This window comes from Chlorocebus sabaeus, chromosome 21 (assembly GCF_047675955.1).
Source record: "Chlorocebus sabaeus isolate Y175 chromosome 21, mChlSab1.0.hap1, whole genome shotgun sequence".
Lineage (NCBI taxonomy): Eukaryota > Metazoa > Chordata > Mammalia > Primates > Cercopithecidae > Chlorocebus > Chlorocebus sabaeus.
In genome coordinates, this window is record NC_132924.1 from 1,732,865 (window position 1) to 1,757,753 (window position 24,889).

A 24,889-nucleotide genomic window follows, 5' to 3' on the forward strand; every position below is an offset into this window, starting at 1 on the left:
GGCCTCTGCGACGTCACAAGCGCGCGCCTCCGGTGACGTCATAAGGGTGGGCCTTGGGGCGACGTCACAGGCGGGGGCGTTCGGCGGCGTCACAGAGGTGGTAGTGTCGGTAGCTGAGCAGTTTTCTCCTGAAAGTGGAGCCTGGTAACCGCGACCTCCCCTCCAGGTCCTGTGTGTTGCTGGCTGGAGAAGGGTAGTTGACAAACTCAGACCCAGCGCAGTGTTTATGTCGGTCAAAAATACAAAAAGATGTCCAGGCGCGACCAAGGCGGGAGGATCCCTTCAGGCCAAGAGCAGTCTAGCAACGTGGCGCGACCCTGTCTCAGTAGTCCTACCTCAGCTCCCCAGCTACTTGAACCCCAAGGTTCGGTGCACCAATGAGCTATGGTCCCACCACAGCATTCCAGCCTGCGAGACTGAGGTAAACCCTGTCTAAAAAAGTAAAAAAAAACCCTAAATGTGCAACAGGGAGGGACTGCCAAATAAAACTGCCATCCCAGTACTTCGGGAGGCCGAGGCGGGAGGATGGATGGCTTGGGCTCAGGAGTTCTAGACCAGCCTGGGCAACATGAAGAAACCCCATCTCTACAGAAGATACAAAAATTGGCCAGGCGCGGTGCTCACGTGGCCTAATTTTTGTAATTTTTGTAGAGATGGGGGTCTCGGTATGTTGCCCAGGCCAGTTTCGAGCTCCTGGGTTCAAGCGGTCTTCTCACCTTGGCCATCAGAGTCGTCAGGATTACAGGCGTGAGGGACTATGCCCCGCCTGGATTAGGCTGTTTAATAACAGGAAAGTGCTCGGCCAAGCTGGGTGGCTCAAGCCTGTAATCCCAGCACTTTGGGAGGCCGAGGTGGGTGGATCACCTGAGGTCAGGAGTTCCAGACCAACCTGGCCATGGTGAAACTCAGTCTCTACAAAAATTAGCCGGGTGTGGTGGCACATGCCTGTAGTCCCCGCTACTCCTTGAACCCAGAAGGCGGAGATTACAGTGAGCCGAGATTGCACCACTGCACCCCAGCCTAGGCAACACAGTGAGACTCCAAAGTATGACACCAGCCTGAGCAATGTAGTGAAACCCTGTCTCTACAAAGCAAAAAACCCAGCTGTAACTGTGTCCACCTGTGGCCCAGGCTACTTAGGAGGCTGAGGCAGGAGGACCACTTGAGGCCAGGAGCTCTGATCATCCCACTGCTCTGCATTCTGAGCAATAGAATGAAAGCATGTCTCTAGATAGTTAACTAGCTAGCTAGATACGTAGTTTTCAATTTTTTCCCTAGATTTGAACATGTTTTTCTAAAGTAGCATTCAACACATCAGCGTTTTACAGTGTTATTAGTTGTTGATATGATTCTGTTTTTCTGAAATACAGTATCCTTCACAAGCAGTTTTGTCTTTCAGAGTACATAGATAGATCCTCAAGTGAATTTGTCTGATGTTGGCGACCTTGGTACCATTTTCTCCAGTTGACTGGAATAGTCAGTCAATAATTTCAGGTCACTGTTGGCCTTAGAAGAAGAGCCCAAAGGCAACAAGCAAATGTGCTGGTGTCCAATCACCTTCTAGAAACATTTTCACTTTCCTGTAAGGTTTCCCTTGATGAACATAGAAGTAGTGTATGTAGAACTGACCCAGTGCTGCCGTGGCAACTTTGTATATTAGGCCAAATTTACATTTCTTACCTTTATGAGAGGCACCCTGGTAGGCTAGTGGAGTTACACACGAAGTCTGATCTCAGCTGCACTGTCCAGAGATGCAACACGGTCCAATCAAATAACATTCTCTGAGCCTGTTTCTTAAGCTGTAAAATAAGAATAACAATTATACCCGTCTAAAAAGACAGCTTATTGTATTTGAGTGGTCTTTTATTTTCTACGAAGCTGTGTTTAACACGGTAATTATTTTTATTTCCATACCACATTTGTGTTTTGTTTTGCTTTTGTTTTTGTTTTGAAATAGGGTCTGTTTTTGGTTTTTTTTTTTGAGATAGAGTTTTGCTGTTGTCTCCCAGGCTGGAGTGCAGTGGCAAGATCTCCGCTCACTGCAACCTCCACCTCCCAGGGTCAAGCGATTCTCCTGCCTCAGCCTCCTGAGAAGCTGGGATTACAGGTGCCCACCACCACCCCCAGCTAATTTTTATATATATATATATGTGCGTGTGTGTGTATGTATGTATATATATATTCTTAGTAGAGATGGGGTTACATCATGTTGCCCAGGCTTGTCTCAAACTACTGATGTCAAGTGATCCACCTGCCTCTGCTTCCCAAAGTACTGGGATTATAGGCGTGAGCCACCACACCTGGCCTGTTTTTTAATAAGGGTTTCTTGGCCAGGTGCAGTGGCTCAAGCTTGTAATCCCAGCACTTTGGGAGGCCAAGGTGGGTGGATCACCTGAGGTCGGGAGTTCAAGACCAGCCTGACCAACATGGAGAAACCCTGTCTCTACTAAAACTACAAAATTAGCCGGGCATGATGGTGCATGCCTGCTATCCCAGCTACTCAGGAAGCTGAGACAGGAAAATTGCTTGAACCCAGGAAGTGGAGGTTGCAGTGAGCCGAGATCGTACCGTTGCACTCCAGCCTGGGCAACAAGAGCAAAAGTCCCGTCTCAAAATAAAAAAAAAAAGATTTTTTAAAATGATATTTTCAGTATTTTATAGATATGTGAGCAGCGATCTTCATAGGACATTACCTGACACTTTGCGGGACTAGACGATGACAGAGGCAGCTGATTTGATCCAGATGTCTAATTTATTTTTTTTCTTTCTTTCTTTTTTTTTTTTTTTTTTGGAGACAGTCTTGCTCTGTCACCCAGGCTGGAGTGCAGTGGCACGATCTTGGCTCACTGCTACCTCCACCTCCCAGGTTCAACCGATTTTTCTCCCTCAGGATCCCGAGTAGCTGGGATTACAGGCACGTGCCACCAGGCCAGGCTAATTTTCGTATTTTTGATAGAGACAGCGGTTCACCATGTTGGCCAGGCTGGTCTCGAACTCCTGACCTCAGGTGATCTACCTGCCTCGGCCTCCCAAAGTGTTGGGATTACAGGCATGAGCCACTGTGCCTGGCCCAGATGTCTCTAATTTTAACAAGAGATGTGTTGCAGGATCATAGCAGATTGAGTTGCTGGTGTATCCAGAAAGAAGTAAGCATGGAACTCAGGACAGCTGTCCTGAGTAGTGTGTGTGTGCTGTGCTTGAATATCTCACTGCTCATTTATACACAGGCTTTCTTGTGACCGAGTCAACAGTATCTGTTTCATAAATAATGTAGCTTGCTTGCTTTCTTGCTTTCTTTCTCTCTTTCTCTCTCTTTTTTTTTTTTTTTGAGACAGGGTTTTACTCTGTTACCCAGGCTGAAGTGTAGTGGTGCGATCGCAGCTCACCGCAACTTCAGCCTCCCAGGTTCAAGCAATTCTCCTGCCTCAGCCTCCCAAGTAGCTGGGATTACATGTGCCACCACTCTTGGCTAATTTTTGTTTTCTTTTTTTTTTTTTTTGAGACGGAGTTTCACTCTTGTTGCCCAGGCTGGAGTGCAATGGTGCAATCTTGGCTCACCGCAAGCTTTGCCTTTCGGGTTCAAGCGATTCTCCTGCCTCAGCCTCCCAAGTATCTGGGTTTACAGGCATGCGTCACCATGCCCAGCTAATGTATTTTTAGTAGAGACAAGGTTTCTCTATGTTGGTCAGGCTGGTCTCAAACTCCCGACCTCAGGTGATGTACCTGCGTTGGCCTCTCAAAGTGCTGGGATCACAGGTGTGAGCCACCGCTCCTGGCCTAATTTTTGTATTTTTGGTAGAGATGGGGTTTCACCACGTTGGCAAGGCTGGTCTCGAATTCCTGACCTCAGGTAATCAGCCTGCCTTAGCCTCCCAAAGTGTTGGAATTAAGGCATGAACCACCATGCCTGGCCAGCCCTATTTCTTTAAGCCTCCACATTTTGCACTTGTTAAAAGTATTTGAATGTACAATTACCCAGCTTCCCTTGTTTATGTGTGCTTGAATTTTGTACAATCTTAAATATTTTTTTCCAATCTAAGCTTTATTTTACCCCGTTTCTTCTATATTTGTATAACTTTAGGTGGCTCTCTTCATTGAAAGTTTTTTCTCAAAAGCCTTAAAATAGATTATTGTTCTTGGCAGCAAGTTGAAAGCTATTTGAGGAGAAGGGAAGACTTATGATGATTCAAATGAAGCAAACTAAAAAGTAATGAAACAAGACAGAAGAAAAAGCAGTATTCACTTGCGCACATCCCAAAAGAATAACATTTCAAATATAACTAGAAAAAGGTATGCTGAAGTTCGCAATACAGAAATAATTATTAATACTCAAAATAGCTTTAAAGCCCTCCTCAGATTTTGAATGTTGGGAATTGACCCGGAGGTGGCTGTAACCTAAGATGGTTCCTTCAGTAATGAGCATATGTTCTTTTTCAAGATGATGATGATTCTCCACCTTCTAAGGGACCAAAGACCATTGAGACACCACAGCCACCAGTCCTGTAACCTGCCAATGTTGGGCAACAGAAAGTGAGGGAGTTCAACTCTGGTAAGTTCTCAGTGAAATCCACTACCTTTTCCTTCATCTTCTGGACTCTCAATGTGACTGATGAAAGTTACAACATTCTCTGCAGGGGGAAATGTTTTAGCATGTATTACTACATTTTAATCACATCTTTGTAAAGCCAGGAGCATTTTGAAAGTCACATTACAGACATTGTTTAAACATAGTTTGTATTTGCCAAAACATAGGACACTGTGTCATCTCATATTAATTAGTTAGTTGGCTCAAAATTAGTGCTAATGACTTAGTAATTCAATGATTTCTCTTAGCTTTAAAACCCTTTTTATTTCAGAACTATTTCACCCCTTGGTTTTCATTTTTGCTATGTGTCACTGCCTGCCAGCTGCTAATTTATTAACTCCCAGTGGATCATGTGTCCTGTGAAGGGACTGAATGAGATGTTAGTGGCAAATTATGTTGATGATTTGTATTTTGAATAGTTTGAATAAATAGAACATTAAGCTTATATACATTTTGAAAATAGTATTTTAATATTCTACTGTCATAGTCATAATGATTGGATAGATATTGAATTTATATGTACTTTAGGATATATTTTGAATTTGTATGTATATCTGGTTTTTTTTTTTTTTCTCCACGAAAATTAGACTCTGATTTATTGAGGCATCTGTTTGATGCCACGTTAGGTGGCCCAGGCTCTGTGTAGGGGGTGAGGTTAAAGCAAGAAGAAGGATGGTGAGAGGCGGGGGTGAGGTTAAAGCAAGAAGAAGGATGGTGAGAGGCAGGGGTGCCAGGTTTAGTTTGGAATACCTGGGGGTACTCTGAGGCTCCCCAAGTTTCCTTGGTCATGGCCGGCTGTGCTGCTGGCCTGGGCATCTGATGAGCCTGCAAGGGTGACTCCCAAGAGGTGAGTGGTCCAGGTAGGGCAGGGACTTTCGAGTCATGCTGTTTGTTGGCTTTGAATCCAGACTCATACACTTGGTAGCTGTGAACTCTCCATGCCTCAGGGACCTGCAGAACTGAGCTCAGTCTGAGCCAGGTTCCATCCAGGCACTGCAGATCCATCCAGAGGGAAACCGCCCCAAGTTGCTCACTATCCACTGCCTTCTCAAGCAGACCCTTGTCTCACAATCCAGTGGAGGAGACGAAACTCATCTGCCTCTGTCCCTCTGGGCGCACCTCGTGCCAGGTGCATCTGTGGACCTGGGCCATGCTCCTGGGCTTCCGAAGTTGGAGAAAGCTGCCAGGCTTAGGTGGGTACCTCAGAGCAGCTGCTGCCCTCTGGACACAGTGACAAAACCCTGTGGGTCTGGAGCCCTGGTCTGGGGCGTTGGGCAAGGCTCTTGCACTTCTCGGAGCCCATTTCCCCATCTGGAAAGTGTGCTGATTCTATCTCCCTGTGGGCACTGAGGGATCAGTGTTAGAGAGTCAGCATCTGGGGTTTGGGCTGTAATTCCCCTTCAGCCCCGTAGCTGGGGGGAGCCAGGGACTTTATCAGGATTAACCTAGGTGTCATTCTAGCTTCCTGCCCCTGGCTTGGGTTCAGCATATGAAGTAGTCTAGGCGGCAGGTGGTCCTGGTGGGGGTTGGGGCTTTTCCCCATTCTGAGGTCACACCCGGAGCCAGGGACTTTATCAGGATTAACCTAGGTGTCATTCTAGCTTCCTGCCCCTGGCTTGGGTTCAGCATATGAAGTAGTCTAGGCGGCAGGTGGTCCTGGTGGGGGTTGGGGCTTTTCCCCATTCTGAGGTCACACCCAGAGCCAGAAATGTTGGTGCCTGCTCTGGGCAAAGGTGGCAGCCTGTTTGACAAGAGCGAAACTCCGTCTCAAAAAAAAAAAAAAAAAAAAACCTTCCACCATTTCAAGGGGCTCACATCTCCCTAAGGGCCTGGTAATTGGCCTGATATGGCCTGCACTTGGCCCCCAGGGTGCAGGTAACACCCCACCTTACCTGGCTTCTTTCTGCCAGGGCCAATCTTCAGACCTCAGGACTTTCCAGCCTATCCCACCTCCCTCTCTGGCCAGCCTTGAGCCCTTGTGGCTCCAGCACATTTTCCAGGCTGTCTCCTGGTTGTCCTTCTGCCTCAAGGTCTGGATCATGCTGCTCCCCCTCCCATTCACCAAGACCCACAAGGACCACTCCACACCCAGCTCAGCCCCATCCCCTTGGATAGTCCTTTCTCTTTCCTCAGGTGGCCAGGTGCATATCTTGGTGTCAGGACCTTCACTGCACCTGAGAATGCTTACTGGTCACCTCGGTGACAGAGACCAAGGCATTTACTTGATATGACTACCCTGGTTCACTACATGGTCTACATGGCCAGGGAAGAAGTCAGTAATAGGCTTTTGACTTGCTGAAAGGATCAGTTCTCCTGGCCCCATGGTCTAGGGATGGAGGATGCTGCAGGAGATGCACCCCTCCCTTCCCAGCTGAGGACTGTGGGTCATCTCAGGGCAATTTCACAGTCCCCACGTGCCCCACCCCCTCAGCTCTGCAAATACCAAGCAGTGCAGCCTGCCTAGGGGACAGTGGGCTCAGGGGTGCCCAGGTAGTCCCCAGAATGCCCTTGGCAGGCCCCTCACCTACGTACTGCCACAGCTCTGTAGCAAGAGTTCTAACCTTTTTTAACTGTGGAGCCTGCTGAGAATAAGCTGTGGACTGTTTTCCAGAAAGGCATGTACATGCTCTCCATGCAAAACCTTGCATTGCGGCCAAGCGCAGTGGCTCACGCCTGTAATCCCAGAACTTTGGGAGGCCGAGCCAGTCGGATCACCTGAGGTCGGGAGTTCGAGACCAGCGTGCCCAACATGGCGAAACCCCATCTCTACTAAAAATGCAAAAAATGAGGCGTGGTGGCAGCCACCTTACTGGTGGCCTTACACCTTACAGCCTACTCTGGAGGCTGAGGCAGGAGATTCACTTGAACCCGGGAGGCGGAGGTTGCAGTGAGGTGACATTGCACCACTGCACTCCAGTGTTGGTGACAAGAGTGAAACTCCATCTCCAAAAAAAAAACCTTGCATCCTTTCAGGGGGCTCACACCTCCCTAAGGGCCTGGTAGTTGAACCCCTTGGACCTGAGGGTGAGAAACCTTGCTTCAGTTCTTCCCTGGGTGATCAGCCCAGGGTAAAGAAGGAGAAGCCAAAAAGGAGGACCCATGAGAAGGGCCCCCTCCAGGAGTTTGAGGCCCACTCCCTCCTCCCCTGCCTGTCCTCTGTCCAGGTCTCCTCCCTGCTGTGCCCCACTCCTGGGGCCATAACCATTTGGTGCTGTGTTTTTCTACAGGCTCCTGGGCACAAAGTGGGCAGGCTCACCTGGAGGGGATCAGAGTAACATGGGAGGAAATGAGGGGGAAAGCTGCCCTGGAACCACGCCTCTCTTCCCCCTCATGTCACTGGGGTGCAGTCCTCCCTCACCTCACTCAGGCAGTGACATGGGTTCCATGTGAGTGCTGTCCTGCTTCCTCTGCTGCCTGTTTTTTTCCTTAGGGCTATCATAAAACTTTCTCTTTCCCAGCTCTGCCAATCTGGTGGGACATTGGGCTTCCCTCTCACAGGGTCCTGGGGACATGCCCGTCCTGTATCATACCTGCAGAGAGACCCTGGTTTTCTCCGGGACCTTGGTAGCAGCCAGGTTCCATGGGTGAAACGAGATCTGAACCATACCAAGCTGGGGTTGGGTTCCACACTCTCCTCTACTGAGAAGGAGCTAGGGATTCCAGCTAGGTGAGAGGGAGAGTGGGCAGAGCCAGACCAGACCAGGACTGATCCCCTGGAAAAAACCTGCCATCAAAGGCCTTGGCGAGTGCTCGGTGCGGTGGCTCACTCCTGTAATCCCAGCAGTTTGGGAGGCTGAGACAGGTGGATCACTTGAGGTAAGGCGTTCAAATCTAGCCTGGGCAGCATGGCAAAACCCCATCTCTACTAAAAATACAAAAATGAGCTAGGCGTGCTATGTTCCTATAATCCCAGCTACTCAGGAGGCTGAGGCAGGAGAATTCTTTAAACTGGGGAGGCAGAGGTCAAAGTGAGCTGAGATTGTGCCACTGCACTCCAGTCTGGGAGACAGAGTGAAACTGTGTCTCGGAAAAAACAAAAACAAAAAACACCATAATATGGCTTTGGCAGACAGCCTGGCCCGGCAGTGCCTTCCCTTGGGTTTCTCCTGGGTAGACCTCTGCCATGAGGAGGCGCTTCCTTTTGCCTGTCCATGGCCTGCAGCAATGGAATGTCTGCTTCCGAGGGTTGGGTGGGGGACTGCTGGCAGAACTGGAAACCTTCTTCAGGTGGGTTTTTTGGTTTGTTTTGTTTTTGTTTTCGAGATGGAGCCTCGCTCTGTCACCCAGGCGGGAGTGCAGTGGTGCAATCTCAGCTCATTGCAGTCTCCACCCCGCAACCCCGGATGCAAACAATTCTCATATCTCAGCCTCCTGAGTAGCTGAGATTACAGGTATGTGCCACCATGCCCGGCTAACTTTTGTATTTTTTGTAGAGACAGCATTTCGCCATGTTGGCCGGGCTGGTCTCAAACTTCTGACCTCAAGTGATCTGCCCTCCTCGGCCTCCCAAAGTGCTGGGATTACAGACATGAGCCACTGAGCCCAGCCCCTTCATATGGGTTTTGAGGCTTCACTACAATACTAGTTTCCCGTGGCTGCTGCAACAAATTACCACACACTTAGTGACTTAAAACAACACAAATGTATTCCCTTACAGTTCTGAAGACCAGAATTCTAAAGTAAGTCCCACTGAAGCAAGGTGGGAGCAGGGTTGTTGCCTTCCGGGGCTCTGGGGGAGAATCTGTCTCCTGGCCCTGGAGGCGGCCTGCACTTCTCAGCTTGTGCTGCACGTCCTGAATGACTGGAGTTTCCTGCTTTCGTCACTACACCTCCCACCCTCTCCATCACCTTCTCTGCTCTTATAAGGATCCGGGTGAGTACATTAACCCCGCCAGTACAAGCCAGCCAAAGACCCTTAACTTCATTATATCTGCAAAGCCCCTTTTGCCATACAAGGTCATGTTCACCAGTTCCCGGGATTAGGATATGGGCATCTTGGGGGCATCAGCCTGCTACAGCTAGGCTGCAAAACTGTTACACCCTCCTGGTGTTTCAAAGATTGAGAGGAAAAGGGTTGACATTTTTTGCTTAGGGGTCCCTCTTAAACTTGTACCTTTAAGGTCTGGGGTCCCTTTTAACCTTGTTTTTGTTTTTGTTTTTTCTTTTTTGAGGTGGAGTGTTGCTCTGTCGTCGAGGCTGGCAGTGGCATGGTCTCGGCTCACTGCAATGTCTGCTTCCTGGGTTCAAGTGATTCTCCTGCCTCAGCCTCCTGAGTAGATGGGACTATAGGCACCCACCACCATGCCTGGCTCTTTTGTGTTTTTGGTAGAGATGGGTGGGGGTGGGGAGGGGGGTTTTGGCTATGTTACCCTGAGCTCAAAGCCATCCCCCTGCCTCTGCTGCCGAAGTGCTAGGATTACAGGCCTGCACCACCACACCCGGCTGCTGTAAAGACTTATTTCCACACAGCTGAGACATGTTTTAGGAAGTTTGCTAAAAGACCCCTGGAGACCTCTTCTTTGTGGCCTCCCTGTTACTGTGTTTAATTTGATTGAACTTTTCTGCCCTCCTGCTTTTCAACTTCTCTAATAGTCTCTCATTAAACCAATTCTAAGAACCACCAAAAAAGGGAAAAATTTTTTTCAAAGCAGTAAAATGATGTGGACTGTTAGAATGTAAAATATATGAAATAAGTTGTTACATGTTAGTGCTGCTCTGACATAGGGACATATTATTGAGAATCAGCTTTTGCTCAGTTTTCAGAGAAATGGAATAATCGTATTGCTGATCTATATAAGCAAGTTGAAGAATTGTCTGAAAGAAAATATGGTATGTCTAAACTGGAAAAGTCCTGTAATCCTGTGTTCATGAGCATTTACACAGTGGAGTTACTCTTCATCATGGGCGTACCGTGGACAGGCCCAGGGCTGCCGGTGAGTCATACCTCCTTACACGTTTCTCCTTGTCAGGTGCTTTGTAGTGTCTAAATATTGGAAACATTCTCTGTTTCTAAATTGCTACAAAGCTAAGGAAAAGTTGTGTTTCTTTATTTATTAGCATTTCTTTTAAACTTTCAGCATGGAGATTGGGAATTTATTTACATATTTATTGCAAAGCCCTTCATCTTAGGGATTTCATTGAATTATTATTATTATTATTTTTTTGAGACAGAGCCTCACTCTGTTGCCCAGGCTGGAGTGCAGTGGTGTGATCTCTGCTCACTGCAACCTCTGCCTCCCGGGTTCAAGCAGTTCTCTGCCTCAGCCTCCTGAGCAGCTGGGATTACAGGCGCCAGCCACCAGGCCTGGCTGATTTTTGTATTTTTAATAGAGACAGTATCATGATCTTGGCCAGGCTGGTCTTGAACTCCTGACCTCCTGATCCACCTGCCTCAGCCTCCCAAAGTGCTGGGATTACAGGTGTGAGCCACCGTGCCTGGCTAAATGTTATTTTTTTAAATGAATTGTTTCTCTTAGTCTGCTTCATTAAATTTGGTATTCATCCAGGTGTGGTGACTCACGCCTGTAATCCCAGCACTTTGGGAGGTCGAGACAGGCAGATACTTGAGGTCGGGAGTTCAAGACCAGCCTGACCAGCATGGAGAAACCCCGTCTCTACTAAAAATACAAAATTATATGGGCGTGGTGGCACATGTCTGTAATCCCAGCTACTCGGGAGGCTGAGGCAGGAGGTTCGCTTTAACCTGTGAGGCAGAGGTTGTGGTGAGCTGAGATTGCACCGTTGCACTGTAGCTTGGGCAAAAGGAGCAAAACTCCATCTCCAAATAAATAAATAAATAAATAAATAAATAAATAAATAAAAATTCAGTACTCACCAAGGTGCCCCTATTGTCTCTACTTTTGTCTTGATGCATCACTGAGTTGACATTAGATTTCAAATTCGTCATTGCACTTATACTATTCTATCCTGAAGCCACCTTTATATAATGATGAAAGAAATTAGCAATTTGTTATTATCCTCTGTCGGTATATATCAAGCGCTTACCTAAAAAGAGCAATAACCAAAGTGCTTACCTAAAAAGCAATAACCAGTGGAAAACATCATGTGTTTTACTGTTTTTATTTGGATGACTACTTGTAACCTACTAGCAAACTACAAAATTGTATGAGATGCAGAATTTTAACTGAATTGCTTTAAGTGAACGTTTAAACATGATAAATCATATTGATGGTATTTATGTTAATATACTTAAAGTGAACATTTTTTTCTTCATCATGAGTAATATAACCTACCCCTCAATGAAAATCTAGAATTAAATTTGCTAGTGAATTCAGTAACATTTCCATAGTATTTTTAGTTATGTGCTTAAGGTTCTCTTAGTGTTTCTCCCACTTTTTAATAGCTTATGCCTTTTTTGCGTTTGGTTTTTTTTGGTTCATTTTAAAGTAAAAATCTCACAACATGTGATACCTAGAACCAGTGTAACGGTCTCACCTGGTGGTAAGACCGTAGGCTCTAGGGACACAGGCTGGCCATGTCTCTTCTCCTATCTGAGCTTTAGTGTCCTCTTTTGTGGTCATGAGAACTGAAGATCTATCCTGAAGATTTGATAAGACACTAAAGTGCTTCATATAATACCAGGCATATACATGCACAGTAAATGCTTCCTCCTTACATTTTTATTGATTGATTGATTGAGACAGAATCTTGCTGTTTCACCCAGGCTGAATTGCAGTGGTGTGATCGTGGTTTCTGCAACATCTGCCTCCTGGATTCAGGCAATTCTCCTGTCTCAGCCTCCTGAGTAGCTGGGCTTACAGGTGCCTGCCACCATGCGTGGTTAATGTTTGTATTTTTGGTAGAGACAGGATTTCACCATGTTGGTCAGGCTGGCCTCGAACTCCTGACCTCGTGATCTGCCTGCCTCAGCCTTCCAAAGTGCTGGGATTAAAGGCATCAGCCGCCATGTCCAGCCTGTCTTTTCTTATCACAACCACCCTTGGTGATGAAATGTTAAATAAGTACTAGTGGATATTATTTTGCTTAATGTTGCCTAGTGAATATTAAGTATTCTTACCTTTCAGAAATGAACTTATGAATTCAACAGGTGAAGATTTACAACTTGATTAAACAGCTTCAGGAGGTAGGTCTTCAATCTTAAGTCAGATTAGAAGATTATGTGAAATAATTATTTAAGGTTTAACATTGAATTCTTTTAATGGTACCCTCCACATGAAATAATATGCCTCTAAGTATTAATTATGTGCCAGGACAAGAGAATTCATGTTGTCAAAATTCTCATACTCTCTAGAACAATGAACTCATTTTCTTTTTGTTAACCCATTACAAATACATGTAAATATTGCATTTACGGGTAGACAGAACTGGAAGAACAGTATTTGTCCTACTTTTGAGATGCAAGATTTATCTGGCGTAATGCATTGAACAGATTATTATTGAAGTCTACACCGGTCAACTGAACAAGCATTCGTCAGATGTCCATGATACATAGGACAGAAGGTTTTCTTTTAGAGTGTGGAGCCATGCATATTATCTTTTAATTAGATTTAGTTAGATATGTTTTTAAAGAAATAGAAGTATAATTGATTTTCTTGTTTTGGCTCTGGAGTGGGACTAAACAGAATGGAATGACACTGTTTAGATTTACTAAAATGGAAGGATAGCCAGTGAGATCATATCCCATCTCCCTGGACCTTTGGCTTTTACAGGTTGAGCTATAAGAACAATTAGAAAAAGGGATATCATTTAAACACAGTATGTAGAAAAGAATAATTTCTACATGTTGTGAATAATTGCACCTGCTAGCAGTTCTTTTTTTTTTTTGTTTAGATGGAGTTTTGTTTTGTTGCCCTTGCAGTGCAGTAGTGTGATCTCAGCTCATGGCAAGCTCTACCTTCTGGGTTTAAGCAATTCTACCTGCCTCAGCCTCCCAAGTAGCTGGGATTACAGGCACCTGCCACCATGCCTTCCTAATTTTTGTAATCGCAGTAGAGTTGAGGTTTCACCATGTTGGCCAGGCTGGTCTTGAACTCCTGACCTCATGTGATTTATTCACATTGACCTCACAAAGCGCTGGGATTACAGGCATGAGCCACTGGGCTTGGCCATAATTTTTTAAATAATGTTGTTTTATTTTAGGAAAGTAAATACAATGAGTAGGACTTAGCTCCAGTTTTCTCTTACTGCTTTTTGTTTGTTTTGTTTTGTTTTGAGATAGAGTTTAGCTCTTGTTGCCTGGGGTGGAGTGCAATTCCGTGATCTTGGCTCACTGCAGCCTCCGCCTCCCGGGTTCAAGCGATTCTCCTTCTTCAGCCTCCTGAGTAGCTGGGATTACAGGCGCCCTCCCCAATGTCTGGCTACTTTTTGTGTTTTTGCTAGAGATGGGGTTTCACTGTTGGCCAGGCTGGTCTCGAACTCCTGACCTCAGGTGATTCACCCGCCTTGGCCTCTCAAACTGCTGGGATTACGAGTGTGAGTCACTACAACCGGCTTTAATGGGATATTTCACTGCAGACTTTGATAAACAGAATATTAGCATTTTTGCTGTTGTTTTTATTTCAGTCTTTATTTAAGGTTTAACATTGAATTCTTTTAATGATACCCTGCACATGAAATAATATGCCTCTAAGCATTAATTATGTGCCAGGACAAGAGAATTCATGTTGTCAAAATTCTCATACTCTCTAGAACAATGAACTCATTTTATTAACCCATTACGAATACATGTAAATATTGCATTTACAGGTAGACAGAACTGGAAGAATAGTATTTGTCCTACTTTTGAGATGCAAGATTTATCTGGCGTAATGCATTGAACAGAGTATTATTGTTCAATGTTTTGAACAATAATATTTTTATTTTATTGCTATTTTTCTTTAGACTCAATTATATTAACAGAAATAAAGATAAAAGTATAAAAGTTAAAGACCAATACAGATTTAATAGTTATTCTCTTCTACATATTGTGTTTAAATGATACCTCTTTTTCTTTTTGTCCTTGTAACTCAAGCTGTAAAAGCCAAAGGTCCAGTGATGATCCCATACCCTTTTTTCCAGTGTCATGTTGAAGATCTTTATGTAGAAGGCTGTTCCAAAGGAACTTTTTTTTGGTGGTGGGTGATGGGGTTTTCATTCTTCTTGCTCAGGCTGGAGTGCAATGGCGTGATCTTGGCTCACTGCAACCTCTGCTTCTTGGGTTCGTGTGATTCTCCTACCTCAGCCTCCCGAGTAGGTGGGATTATAGGCGCCCACCATCATGCCAGCCTGATTTTTGTATTTTTAGTAGAGGCGGGGTTTCAGCATGTTGGCCAGGCTGGTCTTGAACTCCTGACCTCAGATGATCCTCCTGCCTCAGCCTCCCAAAGTGCTGGAATTACAGATGTGAACCACTATGCCCTGCCAGAAATTTTTTTTAAGAGGACTCTCTACTAATGGAATTCCTGGCCTGGAGAGGATATTGCTGTCAAAGGAATGGATTCATTTTTTTATTAAAAGGTAAGACTCTTGGATTCTTATTGGACTCTCCTCTCTGTTCTGAGTAATAAATTTTTTTTTTTGTTGACAAATATTTATTCACCACCAGGGTTATATTTAATTAAGTCTAAGTTATTTTATGGTTTTTTTTTTTTTTTTTTTTTTTGAGATAGAGTTTTGCTGTCCTTGCCCAGGCTGGAATGCAGTGGTGCGATCTCGATTCCATGCAATGTCTGCCTCCTGGGTTCAAGCGATTCTCCTGCCTCAGCCTCCCGAGGAGCTGGGATTACAGGCATGTGCCACTATGCCTGTCTAATTTTGTATTTTTAGTAGAGTTGGGGTTTGTCTATGTTTGTCAGACTGGTCTCGAACTCCCGACCTCGGGTGGTCTGCCTGCCTCAGCCTCCCAAAGTGCTGGGATTACAGGCTTGAGCCACTGCACCTGACCTATTTTAGGTATTTTTATCTTCTACTTTTTAATTTATGTGGGTCCAACATTGAGTAAGTCATGCCAGTGTTAGCTTTTAAAATGTGAAGACTGCCCTCACCTGACTGGCACGCAAATGACATTTTCTTTCACAGTTTTCTGCTACTTTTGCTAAAGAAAATAGTATCCATGTCTTGTTTTCAAGCCTGAGATTTTAAAGCCTATGTGGAAATAAATGATTTTTATAGCTGTGTAGAGAAAGATAGTCTTGAATGCAATGTGATATTAAAGGATCCCATTTAAGATTATTGTAATATGTTTCAAAGACCTGTGGGTTGCAAAGTTACCAGTTTACTTGTGAGGACACATCCTCCACGAAGTACCTGATGAGACCATTTGCAATTATTATTTTGTTTGGTTAATGTATAGAAACCTCAAAAGAAGATTTAGTTGTGCTCAAGCATCCCAATTGTCTTGTCTTTTCTTAATTAATTAATTAATTATTTTTTTTCCCTCCTGAGATGGAGACTTGATCTTTCACTTAGGCTTAGAGTTCAGTGGCATGATGTTGGCTCCCTGCAATCTCTGCCTCCTGGGTTCAGGCAATTCTCCTGCCTCAGCCTCCTGAGTATCTAGGATTACAGGCATTTGCCACCACACTTGGCTAATTTTTGTATTTTTAGTAGAGACGGGGTTTGACCATGTTGGTCAGGCTGGTCTCGAACTCCTGACCTCAAGATCTGCCTACCTCGGCCTTCCAAGGTGCTGGGATTACAGGTGTGAGCCACTGTGTCCAGTCTGTCTTTTCTTTTCACACCCACCCTTGGTGATGAAATGTTAAATATGTACTAGTGGATATTACTTTGCTGAATATTGCCTAGTGAATATTAAGTATTCTTATCTTTTAGAGATGAACTTATGAATTCAACAGGTGAAGATTTACAACTTGATAAATCAGCTTTGTGAGGTAGGTCTTCAGTCTTTAGTCAGGTTAGAAGATTATGTGAAGTAACGTTTAATATTAATTTCTTTTAATGGTAGCTTTCACATGAAATAATATGCCTCTAAGTATTAATTATGTGCCAGGACAGGAGAATTCATGTTTTCAAAATTCTCATACTCTCTAGAACAAACTCATTTTCTTTTTATTAACCCATTTTTAAATACGTGTAAATACTACATTTTGGGTAGACAAAACTGAAAAAACAATATTTGTCCTACTTTTGAGATGCAAGATTAATGTGGCGTAATGCATCAAACAGGTTATTATTGAAATCTACACCAGTCAATTGAACAAGCATTCATCAAATGTCCATGATACTCAGGACATAAGAAGTTTTTGTTACTAGTATGGAGCCGTGCATATTATCTTTTAATTAGATGATTTAGTTAGATATGTTTTTAAAGAAATAGAAATATAATTGATTTTCTTGTTTTGGCTCTGGAGTGGAGTGGGGACGAAACAGAATGGAATCACACTGTTAGCAATTATTAAAATGGAAGGATTGCAGCAAGATCATATCCCTAGTCTCCCCATAGCAAATGTCATGTGCTAGCTGTTTTGTGTGTGTGTGTGTGTGTGTGTGTGTGTGTGTTTTTAATTAATTAATTTATTTATTTTTTATTATTATTATACTTTAAGTTCTAGGGTACATGTGCATAACGTGCAGGTTTGTTACATATGTATACTTGTGCCATGTTGCTGTGCTGCACCCATCAACTCGTCAGCACCCATCAACTCGTCATTTACATCAGGTATAACTCCCAATGCAATCCCTCCCGCCTCCCCCCTCCCTATGATAGGCCCCGGTGTGTGAGACTGGATTAAGAAAGTGTGTTTTTTTTTTAAGATGGAGTTTTGTTCTGTCGCCCATGCTGGAGTGCAGTGGTGTGATCTCAGCTCATGGCAAGCTCACCTCCTGGGTCCAGGCAATTCTCCGTGCCTTAGCCTCCTGAGTAGCTGGGATTACAGGCCCCTGCCACCGCGCCTGCCTAATTTTTGTATTTGTAGTAGCATTGGGGTTTCACCATGTTGACCAGGCTGGCCTCAAACTCCTGACCTCAGGAGATTCACCCGCCTCAGCCTCCCAAAGTTCTGGGATTATGGGTGTGAGTCACTGTACTTGGATTTAATGGGATATTTCACTGCAGACTTTGATAAACAGAATATTAGCATTTATGGTGTTCTTTTTATTTTACTCATACTATTTTTCTTTGGACTCAATTACAATAACATAATTAAAGATCAAAGTATAAAAGTTAAAGACCAATACAGATTTAATAATTATTCTTTTCTACATACTGTGTTTAAATGACATCCTTTTTTCTTTTTGTTCTTACAGCTCCAACTGTAAAAGCCAACGGTCCGGGGATGATCCCATACTGTTTTTTCCAGTCTCATGTTGAAGATTTTTATGTAGAAGTTCTTCCCAAAGGAATTTTTTTTTTTTTTTGAGACAGAGTTTTCAGTCTTGTCGCCCAGGCTGGAGTGCAATGGCGTGACCTTGGCTCACTCCAACCTCTGCCTCCTGGGTTCAAGTGATTCTTCTGCCTTAGCCTCCCGAGTTGCTGGGATTACAGGTGCCCAGCACCATGCCAGGCTAATTTTTGTATTTTTAGTGGCGATGGGGTTTCGCCATGTTGGCCAGGCCGGTCTTGAACTCCTGACCTCAGGTGATCTTCCTGCCTCAGCCTCCCAAAGTGCTGGGATTAGAGTCATGAACCCATGCCCGGCCAGAAATGTTTTCTTTAAGAAGGCTGTCTACTAGTGGAGTTCCTGGCCTGAGAGGATATTACTTTCCAAGGAAAGGATTTCTTTCATTATTTAAGGGTAAGATTCCTGGATTCTTACTGGACTCTTAATCTCTGTTCTGAGTAATCTATCTTTTTTATTGTTGACCAGTAGTCATTCACCACTAGGGTTGTATTTAATGAAATCTGAGTTATTTTATGGCTTTTTTTTTCTTTTGAGACCGAGTTTTGCTCTCACTGCCCTGGCTTGAGGGCAATGGTGTGATCTCAGGTCATCACATTCTCTGCCTTCTGGGTTCAAGCTGGTCTCCTGCTCGGCCTCCTGAGTAGCTGGGTTTACAGGCATGTGCCACCATGCCCAGCTAATTTTTTGTATTTTTAGTAGAGATGGTGTTTCACCAGGTTGACCAGGCTGGTCTCGAACTCCTGACCTTGGGTGATCCACCTGCCTCGGCCTCCCAAAGTGCTAGGATTACGGCACTTTAATCCTAGCACCATGCCCGGCCTGGGCCTGCTTCTTTCATTCTCTTTTTCTTTTTTTTTCACTAGCAGTTTAAAATTGGTGACTTATTCAGACACAAGCAAAAGAATATTAGCCCAGCTTTGGAAATAGGTGTGAGCCCATGTGTGATTTTCCTAGTTTCTCCTCCCCCTTCGCTTTTTGCTCTCTTGTTAGTATGTTAATTGTTTTCTCTCTCTCAATCTTTTTTCCCCATTTCTTTGGCAGACATTTTTACTTGTCTTGGAGGAGTAGGCGAAGAGCTGTTTTTAGGACTCTTTGAAAGGGTACAGTATGCATGACAGTCTTGGCTAATGGTAACCAGATCCAGGGAGCCGGGGTCAGTGTGAGCTGGAATCAGTTCAAATTAGCAAAGCACTGGTACTCAGTGGCAGGAATACAAGTGACCGCAAATTGTTCAACACATCTGGAAAGAGATACTGACATCATCCTCAGAATCTGTGGGGAATACACATAGCCCGTAAGACACATTCCTCTTTGACCCTATAAAGATTCTTTGAAGAATAATACCCTTAGCAATTTTCTAGCCAGCTTGCCTGCTTATTTATCTTTGAGGACAACATGCCTTGTGGAGCTCCACAGGCCCCAGAGGATTCTGCATTTGAAAGTGCTGAAGCTGAGAAACTCGGTCTTGGTGGACCCCAAGAGTTCTGCTTTTCCTCTACTCATTGTTCCTTTTTTTTCCCGGCAACTGGCATTGCTGTTTAAATGGGTTGTTCTTTGCCGTTTAAGTTGTTTGGTAGTGGTGTGTCAGGATTTGGGTTTTCTGAATACTTTCCCAGCTGGTTACTTGAGTGGTGGTTAGGGAGGAGCTGTTTTAGGGCTGTTCTGAAGCTGTTGAGTTAGGTGTATGGATACTCACAGCTCGTCTGTTGAGGAGAATGCTGTTCTCATTGTGCTGCCTTTGGTGGCGCTGTGTGTGGCCCTTTAGATGTGGGTGGAGGTGAGTTGGGGCAGTTAATGAGATCTTTTTTAGGTGCTTTTGATAAAGTAGCCTGCACTACAGGATTCTTTGTGACTTTTTTCCCTAACCTGCGCGTATTTCTCTGCTAGCCTTTGCTGTCTTTCTCATGCCTTTGATTTTCCCAGCACCTCTTGGTTGAATTTACATAAGTGCTCTGCTGTGGTTTAAGTGTGTCCCCCAAAGTTTATGTGCTGGAAACTCAATCCTCAATGCAACGGTTGGGATGTGGGGCCTAATAAGAGAACCCTCATGAATGAGTTAATGTTGTTATTATGGTAAAAGATAAGTAATCACAGAGTGATCTTATTATAAAAGAGAGTTCAGCCCCTTTTGCCCCCTTGCTGTCTTGCACTCTCTTGTCCTTCTGCCTTCTGTTGTGGGATGATGCAGCAAGAAGATTCCTACTAGATGCAGGCCCCTCAACCTTGGATTTCATAGCATCCAAAACTATAAGAAATAAAGTTTCTTCCTTTCCCCTTTTCCTTTCCTTTCCTTTCTGTTCCGTTCCATTCCATTCCTTTCCATTCCCTTCGCTTCCCTTCCCTTCCCTTCCCTCCCCTTCCCTTCCCTTCCTTGTTCTTCTGTTCCCTTCCCCTCCCTTCCTCTCTCTCCCCCTCCCTCCTTCCTTCCCTTCCTCCTTCCCTGTTTCCCTCTTTCCCTTCCTTCTCTTCCTTCCCTTCCCTTCCTTTCCTTCCTTCCCTTCCTCCCCTTCCTCCCCTTCCTCCCCTTCCTCCCCTTCCTCCTTCCCGCCTTCCCTTTTTCCCTCCTTCCCTCCCTTCCTTCCTTTCCCTTCCCTCCCTCCCTCCCTCCCTCCCTCCCTGCCTCCCTCCCTTCCTTCCTTCCTTCCTTCCTTCCCTCCTTCCTTCCTTCCTTTTTTCCTTCTCATAAATTATGCAGTCTGTGGCATTGTTTTATATCAGCATGAAATGGACAAAGACCGACTCCATTTTCAAGAGCAACCCTTTTGTAGTTTCTGAGCGAATTATGACTACAAAGGAAGTTCTGTAGGTAGCCTCAGATCCACCACCTAGGAAGCATGCTACCAAGTAGTCCTAGCATCTAGGATTCGATCAAATGCTGGGCAACATGATACCTCTGCAATTTAGCACCTCCCTATGTACCTCCAGTTGGCTCAGCCCATCAGGGCTAAAACTACCCCTCATATCCTAGTGTCTCTTGTAGGCAGAAGCCTTGCCTAAACCCTAAGCTACTTGGCTCACATTCTGTCTTGTGCTTTTTTTGTAGGGGGTTCAAACATACACAAAAGAAATAGAATGAACCTCCATGTACCCAACCCTCTGATTAAGCAGTTACCTCCATTTTTCCAGATTTGTTTCATCTACTTTAATCTCCCTAAAAATTTATGTTTGTAAGGGAAAAACTGAATAAATAGCTCCACGCTACCTCTCATTTTAAGTCACTTTTCAGAGTAGTAAGTTAGTGACCTAGTAACCTTCCCTCTAGTGACCAAGTTTTTTTTTCTGAATACCATCATGAACTCATAGATTATTGTTTGCATTTGATGTATTTCAGGCCATTGTTGTCTTTATTGTTTTGGATGCTGACATTGTCTCATCGAGGTTAATTATCTCTTCAAGTTGACTCTCCTGTCTTTTTGATGTGATCCTGTTGGACTTTGATGACTTCGTTGCTTTCTGGCAAAAAAGATGTTCCAGGATCAATATACTGTACCATACATGGAGTCAGCAATTTCTCTAGGGGGCCTTGATTCCTTTTAGTAGAGAACACAGTTTGGGGTCTTGGACTGAATGACTTTTGTGAACCTCCTCTTCTGAGACTACAGCCTGCATCCCTGCATATAGCCCATTTGGAGCTCTCGCTGGGCACCAGCAGGTCTCCTGAAACTGCTATATAGTTCTGCCTCACTCTTACAAAGATTCACCTCTTGAGAGTTTTGTGCTCTGTCCCCAGATATAGTCTTTCTGGTTCTGAAGCTTTTGTTTCAGTCCCCCTGAATTCCACCAGCCCTATGCATACCATACCTTGGATTGCTAACCCAACCCCAGTGGAGCCTCTTTGGTTAGAATAGTTGCCACACCCCGTACCTAGTACTCTAGTAAACAAGGTTCTACCTGGGCTTAGGTTAACTTTTGCTCCTTTGGGCCCTGTGTTCTACCAGCATTTCATTTATCTGAAACTCCCCCCTCACCTCCAGACCTTATCTGTTCTTTAATGGTTTACTGCTGCTTCCTGGGTTCTCAAGAACCCAGTTCAGGAGTTTCTGTTTTAGTTTGAGATCTTACAGGCCTGAGTCATCAGGTTGGTGTCAGCCCAGCTAGGATTAGGCAGAATTGGGTGGGGGTTGTAGTGCATTTTTGGCCCAGCATGTACCTGTCTGACTAATTATCTGTCTTTTCTTTCCTGTTGCAATTCATGGGCCTTAGCATCTTCTGAATGGTGTTTAGTAGGTCATTCTGTTGATTTCCTGCTAGGGAGTAGCATACTCTGGCTCTGCACCATTGGCCAAGGGACTTAAGGATAGATGACAGGCTGCAGTTTTGTTAAATGGAACAATATGAAGAGATGGCATTTTGGCAGCAGGGCCTATTTGAATGGTTGGTCCTTTGTCCCTGTGTTGATATAGGCAGATCCTTGACGGGAATTTGGAATGATCCCAAATATTGTAGATCACTGGTACATCAAGTTATCCTCAAGGTTGTCTTTCTAACAGTCTTGAATGATATTTTGTGAATCTTTGGAGATTCTCTGTGTAGGGTTTAATCATTTAGTTTTTTTAGTCATGCTTGTTTAGTTTCTTTGCAAAGAAATAAGAAATCTGAAAGAGATGGCAGGCATTAGGGAAAAAAGCCAGGAGCCTTGTTTCCCCACCCTCTACTTAGGTTCTGGAACTGTACTCATAGGTGAGTAGTGAGGAGCTGGGCCCAAGCACATTAATCCTAGATGTAGCTCTGCTTTGCACTCGCTCCGGTACTTGTATCAAATTCACTTCAAGTCACCCAGAGTAATATGTAGAGCAGTCATTCAGGAGCGTGCTTATACTTCATTATATCAAATGGGAGATCCTGTAATTTATAGCCTATTATTTCTGGAGTCTGGAGATGGCTCTGCATAAGCTTTGCTGAAGCGGATTTTATTACATTAGAAGAGAACCTAGCTGGCTGCATCCTACACTGGAAGCTTCTAGATGCTAATAAGGAGGTCACAGAACGTAAAGGTCACGGAATGACTCTGGAATCCATTCCCTGCCAAGAAAGAATAATGACGCTCTAGGTTGGCCTCTTTTCATTTCCCTTTGATTTTGAGTAATAAATTATCTCCTCACTTCCCAGCTGAACAGTTTGGGAGTCTCTATTCCCTAGAAAGACTCTGGTCACATACCCATCAGATTAAATTAGGTGATAACTCTTTGACCTTAATGAATGTTGAAGGATTTCAAAGGGCTAATGGAAATTCTTCTAGAAGTAATTGCAACCTCCGCCTTCTGGGTTCAAGCGATTTTCCTGCCTCAGCCTCTGGAGTAGCTGGGATTACATGTGTCCACCACCACGCCAAGCTAATTTTTGTAGTTTTAGTAGAGGCGGGGTTTCACCGTGTTGGCCAGGTTTGACCTCAGATGATCCATCCGCCTCGGCCTCCCAAAGTGCTGAGATTACAGGCGTGAGCCACTGCGCCTGGTTAAACTCCAGTTTTTCGTGTTCCCTGCATAGGACAAGGTCTTAGGGAGTGATTCATTCTAGCAGAACTCCCTGGATTTTAAGGCAGGTGTTCCATTTATTAATTGACAAAAGAGGCATATTTCTCCCCTGGTAACCTAAAGATTTAGGTTGTTTTCCCAGGGACTCTGTTTTCACTGTGAGGGTTCTTGGAAACTAAGCAGAGGATGAGGAAAAGGCTGTGAACAAGCTTGCTGGTCTCTCCCTGTCCTATAAAAGAGCATACTTCTTCTGTAACCAGAAGACCCTTTTGATTAGTCAAGGCTGGGCAGACCGAGATGACGGGGTGTGTGTGTGTGTTGAGACAGGGTCTCACTCTGTCACCCAGGCTGGAGTTCTGTGGCGAGATCAGAGCTCACTGCAGCTTCTACTTCCTGGGCTCAAGCGATCCTCCTATTTCAGCCTCCAGAGTAGCATGGAGTATAGGAATGTGTTACCACACCCAGCTCATTTCCTAATTTTTTGTGGAGATGAGGTTTCACTGTGTTGCCCAGGCTGGTCTTGAACTCCTGGCCTCACGGGATCCTCCTGCCTTTGTCTCTCAGTGGCTGGCATTATAGGTATGAGCCACCTCACCTGACCTGCAATGATTTTTCACCAATATACTTTCTTTTTTACAGAGCCACTTAAGCTAAAGATTCCTTTGAGAACAAGTACTGTCCTGTGGTTTCATGGCCTTTCTTCCATCTGTGGTTCTTGCCAAGTGGAATTTCAATGACATCTTATCAAGATGGATAAACCCAAGTTTCCCAGTGCTGGAATAGAGAAAATGGATGGACAAGTAAGTCCCACTCAGCACCCATAGCCAAGGCATGGGGACCTCAACACACCTGAGCCCCAGACGTCACCTTTCATTGTGAGTAGCTCTGAGATGACACTTCTGGTTGGTAAATGCCTACTGGCAATAGTTTATATAACAGCAAGTGAAGGAATAAATAGTCACCAAAACGTTTTCTGTCCCCAATTCCAGCATTAATTGGATTAGATAGTTATTTTATGAAAAATTTTCCGATGCCACAGTCCTGACCATATCTTCAAGTGAATAGAAAAATTTTATTAAAAAGTGAACCTTCTGTCTCACTCTGTTGCCCAGACTGGACTGCAGTGGTACAATTATGGCTCACTGCATCCTCAACCTCCTGGGTTCAAGCAGTCCTCCTGCCTCAACCTCACAGGTAGCTGGGACTACAGGTGCTTGTCACCACACCTCACTAATTTTTCCATTTTTTAAATATTTGGATTCCACAGGACTGACTTAAAAAACTTGAGTACGCATGGATTTTGGTATACACAGAAATGGGGTAGCTGGAACTAATCCCCCCATATACCAAGGGACAAATTTTATCTGTTTTTACAATTTCACTGTAGGATACATTATGTTCCATGACAATGGTAATTTTTAATGACAATTTTTAATTGAGTGAAATTACCATAAAAATAATAATTTGCTGAGCTGTTACTAGGTGCCTATAAGTACCATAGATTTTTTAAA

At 44.5% G+C, this 24,889-nt stretch overlaps 1 long non-coding RNA gene across 1 annotated transcript; it reads left to right on the forward strand.

Annotated features, from left to right (window-relative positions):
• Positions 1-77: 77 nt before the first annotated feature.
• LOC140709610 (uncharacterized) lies at positions 78-24,845 on the forward strand. Its single transcript, XR_012090146.1, has 12 exons — positions 78-421; positions 4,144-4,290; positions 4,439-4,549; positions 5,533-5,778; positions 9,243-9,458; positions 10,342-10,518; positions 12,631-12,689; positions 14,713-15,061; positions 16,376-16,434; positions 17,110-17,222; positions 17,810-18,297; positions 24,018-24,845. It is a non-coding gene; the product is annotated as an uncharacterized lncRNA (long non-coding RNA).
• The last annotated feature ends 44 nt before the right edge of the window (positions 24,846-24,889 follow it).